Raw genomic sequence first — 8412 nt, 5'->3', positions numbered from 1 at the left:
CGCGCATGCGCAGGAGCCCGGCGCGGAGAACGCGCGCGCACACACGTCGGCTCGGCGCGCCCTCGCGGGGCGGCCTGGAGGCGGTGTCATTTTGGGAAGGGGCGTGGTCCCGGCTAGAGGTTCTACCCACCGTGGGATGCCGCCCTGATGAAGCGCATCTAGAGTGAGAAGTCGTCACGCTTCTCTGTCCTTCTTCTTCCAGACAATAAAGGCTACTCCAGATCTGCATCCACCCTCCTTCTTAGTGCCTGGGGCAACTGGCTGGAGACTGATAGAAGTTTGGCCAGGTATTGACTCATTTGTACCCTTGATACAAATGAGCACTGGGATAGACTGTTGTGGAAGTTGGAAGTGTCCTGGATGTTAACTGAAAGAGGGAAATTCAGTTCCTTGGCTGTGCAAGCGAAATCTCCCTTAATTATTACAACTACTGTATGTCTTGGTACTAGCTTCATTTTTTCAGATGAAGAAACAGGTGCAGAGAAGTATCAGTCATTTTCCCAAGGCCACACACCTTAGAGCAGGCTAGGATTTGAACTCACGACTTACCTGGTTCTAAAGCTCTTGTACTTTCTACTATCACTATCGCCAGGCCAGAAGCGAGATCCAGCAAAATTCCCCTTCCAAAGGAGCAATCTGATGTGTAGGTGAGAACTTTCATGAACCCGTGGAACAGCATGTGGTCTAAGGAAATGCCAGAGATGCAAAGGCCAAGGGCTTCCGTCTTCATCCCTTGCACCAAAAACCAAAGAAACCTTGAGGTGTCAGCCTACCACCCTGGGATAAAATGGACCTCCTGGGATCTCTCTTGGGACACCAGGCTGGATCAGAACACGAGTCCTCTCTGTTGAGCACACTTAAGTCATCCTCACTCTAGAAATCACTAGATCTGTGCTCCTTAAACTTGAATAATGCAGAGACACCCTGGGAATACATTCAAGGAATCCCAGTATGAGAAACACTGATTTAATAAACTCAAGTCTTTCAATTAGGAAATGTCACTGCAAAAGAAAAACTTTGCAATTACAATTGATTAAAAAATATATTAAAATTATGTCATTAAAAACCCCAAGCTTAGGCCTGACCTGTGGTGGCACAGTGGATAAAGCGTCGACCTGGAATGCTGAGGTTGCCGGTTCAAAACCCTAGGCTTGGCCCTGGCTGGTTGGCTCAGCAGTAGAGCGTTGGCCTGGCGTGCGGGGGACCCGGGTTCGATTCCCGGCCAGGGCACATAGGAGAAGCGCCCATTTGCTTCTCCACTCCCCCCCCTCCTTCCTCTCTGTCTCTCTCTTCCCCTCCCGCAGCCAGGGCTCCATTGGAGCAGGGATGGCCCAGGCGCTGGGGATGGCTCCTTGGCCTCTGCCCCAGGCGCTAGAGTGGCTCTGGTCGCGGCAGAGCATCGCCCCCTGGTGGGCAGAGCTTCGCCCCTGGTGGGTGTGCCGGGTGGATCCCAGAGCATGCGGGAGTCTGTCTGACTGTCTCTCCCCGTTTCCAGCTTCAGAAAAATACAAAAAACAAAACAAAACAAAAAAAAACTAACAAAATCCATACCCTCATGAAGGGCCCCTCTAATCTACTGGGAGAAGTAAATAAGACATATGAAATTATAAATTGTGATAAGCATACAAGTATTATTACTAAAGTAAAATTAATAATAGAGTTGATGTTTATTATGTTCTCTTATGTGCCAAACACTGCTAAGTAAATGCCATCATTGTGCTTATTTTGCAGATGCTAAAACTGAGGCACATAGGGTTTAAGTAGTTCAACCCAGGATCACAAGCAGGGTTTGAACCCAGGTGGTCTAACCCAGGTGGCCTATGCTCTTGAACTCTATATAATGTTGCTTCTGACAAACAGGAAGTGATAAGATTGAGGTCAGTTTATATATGGGCTGGAATATCAGGAGGAAAGCTGGATATTACCTACTAGTTGGTGAGATTTGGAGATAAGGATATGTGATGAACATAATGTTTTATAATAATCTTTCTGCAGGGTGAAGGCCTACTGGGACACAACTGGAGAGGAGGGAACAAGGGATGAGGCTAGAATGAAAGGGCTGTCAATTCTCTCATACGTGTAAACAAAAAGTTAGTTTCCCTCCATAGTCAATGTCAATCAGTTATGGAAATTAATTTCTTTCTTTTTTTAAAATTTATTTTGTGACAGAGACAGAGAGAGAGTCTGAGAGAGGGACAGATAGGGACAGACAGACAGGAAGGGAGAGAGATGAGAACCATCAATTCTTCGTTGCAGCTCCTTAGTTTTCACTGATTGCTTTCTCATTTGTGCCTTGACCTGGGGGGGCGGCTATAGTAGAGCAATGACCCCTTGCTCAAGCCAGTGACCATAGGGTCATGTCTATGATGCCACACTCAGCCAGCGACTCCATGCTCAAGCTGGTGAGCCCGTGCTCAAGCTGGTGACCTCGGAGTTTCAAATCTGGGCCCTTTGTGTCCCACTCCAATGCTCTATCCACTACGCCACCACCTGGTCAGGTTAATTACTTATTTATGTACTTATTTAGAATAAGTAAGCTATGATCAAGTGTCGACCTAAAATGCTGAGTTTGCCAGTTCAAAACCCTGGGCTTGCCCAATCAAGGCACACATGGGAGTTGATGCTTCTGGCTCCTCCCCACCCCTTCTCTCTCTCTCTATCTCTCTCTCTCTCTATCTCTCTCTCTCTCTCTCTTTCTCTGTCTCCTTTAAATGAATAAATAACCTGACCTGTGGTGGCACAGTGGGATAAAGCGTCAACCTGGAACACTGAGGTTGCCAGTTCAAAACCCTGGGCTTGCCCGGTCAAGGCACACATGGGAGTTGATGCTTCCTGCTCCTCCCCCTTCTCTCTCTCTCTCCCCTCTCTCTAAAAATCAATTAAAAAATCCAATAAATAAAATATTTAAATGAATAAATAAATAAAAATAATAATAATTTAAAAATAAATAAATAAAAGTGCATATTTTAAAAAAGAATAAGTAAGCTATGCATATAGAACAACATTCAAAAGGTACAAAAGCACTTCTAATAAAAATTAAGAACATCCTACCAGTCCCTTAGCTACTTGGTAAACTTCTTTCCTTTACCAAGGTGACTACTGTTACAAATTCCTGATATCTTTCCAGACATGTATACACAAACACATATATACACATATAAATAAATAAACCTGAAATAACAGTAAGTACCCTGACTGGGATGGAACCCATAACCTTGGCATATTGCAGCAACACTCTGACCAACTGAGCTACCCACCGGGGTTATATATATTTTAGCAAGAGGGACACACAGAGAGACAGACAGACAGGAAGAGAGAGAAAAGCATCAATTATTTGCAGCACCTTAGTTGTTCATCAATTGCTTTCTCCTATGTGCCAAGACTGCGGAGCAACAGCTGACCCAGTGATCATCAGATCATGTCTATGATCCCACGCTGAAGCCAGTGATCCCGCACTAAAGCTGGCAATCTTGGGGTTTCCAACCTGGGTCCTCTGCGTACCTGGTTGACGCTGTCTATGCACTGCGCCACCACCTGGTCAGGCTAAAAATATTTCAGTCTTCTAGTGACAGACATTTAATTTGTTTCTCTTCTTTTGTGACTATAAACAAAGTAGCAGTGAATATTCCGGTACTTTTCTTATGTATATAAGCAACTATATCTACAGGGAAATTTACTAGAAATGTAATTACTGGGTCAAAAGCCACTTGCATGTAAATATTAGTAAGTTGCCATTTATTTCTTTTTTTTTTTTTTTTTTCCTGAAGCTGGAAACGGGGAGAGACAGACAGACTCCCGCATGCGCCCGACCGGGATCCACCCGGCACGCCCACCAGGGGGCGACGCTCTGCCCCTTCGGGGCGTCGCTCTGCTGCGACCAGAGCCACTCTAGCGCCTGGAGCAGAGGCCAAGGAGCCATCCCCAGCGCCCGGGCCATCTTTGCTCCAATGGAGCCTTGGCTGCGGGAGGGGAAGAGAGAGGCAGAGAGGAAGGAGAAGGGGGGTGGAGAAGCAAATGGGCGCTTCTCCTATGTGCCCTGGCCAGGAATCGAACCCGGGTCCCCCGCACGCCAGACCGACGCTCTACCGCTGAGCCAACCGGCCAGGGCCGCCATTTATTTCTTAACCCAATTGGTCCACATAGTCTCAGTTGATACATCAGATAGAAACTTTTCTTGCTATGAGCTTTGCTTTTATATTCCTATCACATGTCAGAGTGTTTTTATGTGATGTATCAAAGGTATCTGTTGTTCTGAGTGCAAGTGTCTAAGTCCCAAACATGAACAATATATCAGACATATTTCACAAGAAAAAGCTCATGCTTTAGAGCAGGGGTCGGGAACCTTTTTGGCTGAGAGCCATGAACACCACATATTTTAAAATGTAATTCCGCGAGAGCCATACAACGACCCGTGTACCTTATGCATTATCCAATAAAAATTTGGTGTCCCGGAGGACAGCTGTGATTGGCTCCAGCCACTCGCAACCATGAACATGAGCGGTAGGAAATGGATGGATTATAATACATGAGAATTTTTTTTTCCCCCCTGAAGCTGGAATGGGGAGAGACAGTCAGACAGACTCCCGCATGCGCCCGACCGGGATCCACCCGGCACGCCCACCAGGGGCGATGCTCTGCCCATCCTGGGCGTCTCTATGTTGCGACCAGAGCCACTCTAGCGCCTGAGGCAGAGACCACAGAGCCATCCCCAGTGCCGGGCCATCTTTGCTCCAATGGAGCCTTAGCTGCGGGAGGGGAAGAGAGAGACAGAGAGGAAGGCGCGGCGGAGGGGTGGAGAAGCAGATGGGCGCTTCTCCTGTGTGCCCTGGCCGGGAATCGAACCCGGGACTTCTGCACGCCAGGCCGACGCTCTACCACTGAGCCAACCAGCCAGGGCCTGTTTTATATTTTTAACGTTATTATTATTTTTATTAAAGATTTGTCTGCGAGCCAGATGCAGCCATCAAAAGAGCCACATCTGGTTCGCGAGCCATAGGTTCCCGACCCCTGCTTTAGAGTCTCTGCTACTGCCTCAATTTGGGGGGCTTTTCCCTTAAGAAAGAAACCTCCACCACTTCCTCAATTGGGAAGCTTATTTAGTCCCATCCCCTCATTCTACAGATGTGGAAGGGACTTGCACAAGGTCAGAAGGGGCCTATATGATTAACTAAGGCTGGCCTCCAGATTGTTCATTTAGTGGAATAAAACTTATTTCCTTTGTAGTATCCTCAGATGACCTCCAAGATCTCTCTCTTTCTGGTCTCCTAGAAAATTCAGTCTCAGGAATGCCCAACTAATTCTTTTGTTAAGGCTCATTGCCAAACATAACAAAATTGTAACAAACAGTCTCCCTCTCCTGGTAACATGCTGTAATGACAAATCCTAAAATGATGGCATGTCCATTGCATTTACGAAAAACTAATCACATCTCAAGAGTAAGTCTTAGGTGATAGTCTTCACCACCTTGCCTTCGCCAAAGCTCAATCAGGATAATTAATTTAAAACAATGGTTCACAGGAGAATGTATTCAAAGTAAATATAGTTCCAGAGAGTGAACAAGACAAAGTCTTTTATCTTTGAAGATGGTCAGGCTGATAACAGTATTAGCTGTATTTTAGACATAGAAAGTTTGAGCTGCTAGTGGAATGTTCATTGGAGATGCCATTGAGAAGTCTATCTGTATAAATCAGAAACACCAGGTCAGTTCAGGGCTGGAAATCAAATTTGGGAGTCTTCAGCATACAGTGAGTGGTTTACACCATGAAATCATAAAACCAGGGAATTAGTAAGCATGTCACTTTCACGTCTTCTATTTTTTTTTCTTTTCTTTTTTTTCTTTGTATTTTTCTGAATCTGGAAACAGGGAGGCAGTCAGACAGACTCCTGCATGCGCCCAACTGGGATCCACCGGGCATGCCCACCAGGGGGCGATGCTCTGCCCATCCGGGGCGTCACTCCGCGACCAGAGCCACTCTAGCGACCAGAGCCACTCTAGCGCCCGAGGCAGAGGCCATGGAGCCATCCCCAGCGCCTGGGCCATCCCTGCTCCAATGGAGCCTCGGCTGCGGGAGAAGAAGAGAGAGACAGAGAGGAAGGAGAGGGGGAGGGGTGGAGAAGCAGATGGGCGCTTCTCCTGTGTGCCGTGGCCAGGAATCGAACCCAGGACTTCCGCATGCCAGGCCGACGCTCTACCACTGAGCCAACCGGCCAGGGCCTGTTTTTTTCTTTTTTCTTTTTTTAGCGAGAGAGACAGAGAGAGAGACAGATAGGGATAGACAGGCAGGAAAGAAGAGAGATGAGGAGCATCAATTCTCCAATGCCGCACCTTAGTTGTTCATTGATTGCTTTCTCATATGTGCCTTGACCTGGGGTTTGACAGTAGAGAGAGTGAGCCCTTGCTCAAGCTAGTGACCTTGGGCTCAAGTCAGCAAGCTTGGGCTTCAAGCCAGTAACCTTTGAGCTCAAGCCAGTGACCATGGGGTCATGGCCATGATACCATGCTCAAGCTGAAAGAGATCCCGTGCTCAAGCTGGGGTTTCAAACCTGGGTCATCTGCATCCCAAGCTGATGCTCTATCCACTGCGCCACCACCTGGTCAGGCTCACTTTTACTTCTAAATAAAGACTAGAGACATTTAATACATGACTGCAATTCCTTTCTTTCTTTCTTTCTTTTCTTTTTTTTTTTTTTTTTTGTATTTTTCCAGAGTTAGAGATGGGGAGGCATGCGCCCTATCGGGATCCACCTGGCATGCCCATCAGGGGGTGATACTCTGCACATCTGGGCCATTGCTCTGTTGTGGCCGGAGCAAATCTAGAGCCTGAGGCCGAGACCATAGAACCGTCCTCAGCACTGGGGTCGAGTTTGCTCCAGTAGAGCCTTGGCTGTGGAAGGGGAAGAGAGAGATAGAGAGGAGTAGAGGGGGAAGAGTGGAGAAGCAGATGGACGCTTCTCCTGTGTGCCCTGACCAGGAATCAAACCTGGGACTTCCCATGACTGCAATTTATAATAATAAGAATCACTAGGAATACAAATTGCAAAATTTCTCAACAGGAAGCTGTTCCTTCAGAAAGATTAATGACGTGCTAGAAACATCTCAATTCAGATGACTTGATCATAGCAGCCAAATGCAACAATACTGAATGCCATGTTTTTAGTATTGAGAAGCCTACAGAAACATGTCGATAAGAATAAAAATACATGGTGTGTCCCCCCCCCATTTTGTGACTTGAGAAAGAACGCACACAATCAGAGATACAATAATTATAAATCTTAGGGAAGGCAAGACACCCCCATAATGATAATAAGCAACCCTTAGAACTCACTAAAGGTCAAGCAGTGTTCTAATCTTTTCAGAAGAGTAGCTCATTTAATCCTCACAATCTATTTTTTTTCTTTTTTTATTTTATTTATTCATTTTAGAGAGGAGAGAGAGAGAGAGAGAGGAGAGAGAGGGGGGGGGAGGAGATGGAAGCATCAACTCCCATATGTGCCTGACCAGGCAAGCCCAGGGTTTCGAACCGGCGACCTCAGCATTTCCAGGTCGACGCTTTATCCACTGTGCCACCACAGGTCAGGCCACAATCTATTTTTGAAGAAGCAACTACTGTTATTATCTTTTTTTTACACTTGGGGAAACTGACACACAGAACCCTTAAGTAACTTGTATAAGATCATAGAGCTGTTCAAGTTGGAAGTGTTTGAAGTTGAACTTTCAAGTCCAAGGTAAAAAGGCTTCTACTTCTATACTGGGAGAAAAAGTATCACTTTTTAGGAAGATGCATAAATACCTTTTTAAGATAATGTTAATGTATGTATGTCATTAAAGACTCAAGACTTTAGTAATTCTAGTTATCTCGTTCAGGTGCAATATTACCAACTAATAGTAATGTTTTTACCTCACCGTATAAGATACAATTGTAAACAGATGCCTGGAATACTATTTTATGAAAAGGAAATATTGTAATCATTTTCACTCTATCAGATAGAAATAATAAAATGTTTTATGTATCAGCATAAAATATTTTTCATTCATTGTTGAGATATAAAAATGTTTTCAAGCCCTGGCTGGTTGGCTCAGTGGTAGAGCGTCGGCCTGGTGTGCAGGAGTCCCAGGTTGGATTCCCGGCCAGGGCACACAGGAGAAGCGCCCATCTGCTTCTCCACGCCTCCCCCTCTCCTTCTCCACGCCTCCCCCTCTCCTTCCTCTCTGTCTCTCTCTTCCCCTCCTGCAGCAGAGGCTCCACTGGAGCAAAAGTTGGCCCAGGCGCTGAGGATGGCTCTATGGCCTCTGCCTCAGGCGCTAGAATGGTTCTGGTCGCAACAGAGCAGTGCCCCAGATGGGCAGAGCATCGCCCCTGGTGGGCATGCCGGGGTGGATCCCGGTCGGGCGGATGCGGGAGTCTGACTGCC

Source organism: Saccopteryx bilineata, chromosome 3 (genome assembly GCF_036850765.1).
Source record: "Saccopteryx bilineata isolate mSacBil1 chromosome 3, mSacBil1_pri_phased_curated, whole genome shotgun sequence".
Classification (NCBI taxonomy): Eukaryota; Metazoa; Chordata; class Mammalia; order Chiroptera; family Emballonuridae; genus Saccopteryx; species Saccopteryx bilineata.
This window is presented reverse-complemented; position numbering follows the sequence as displayed.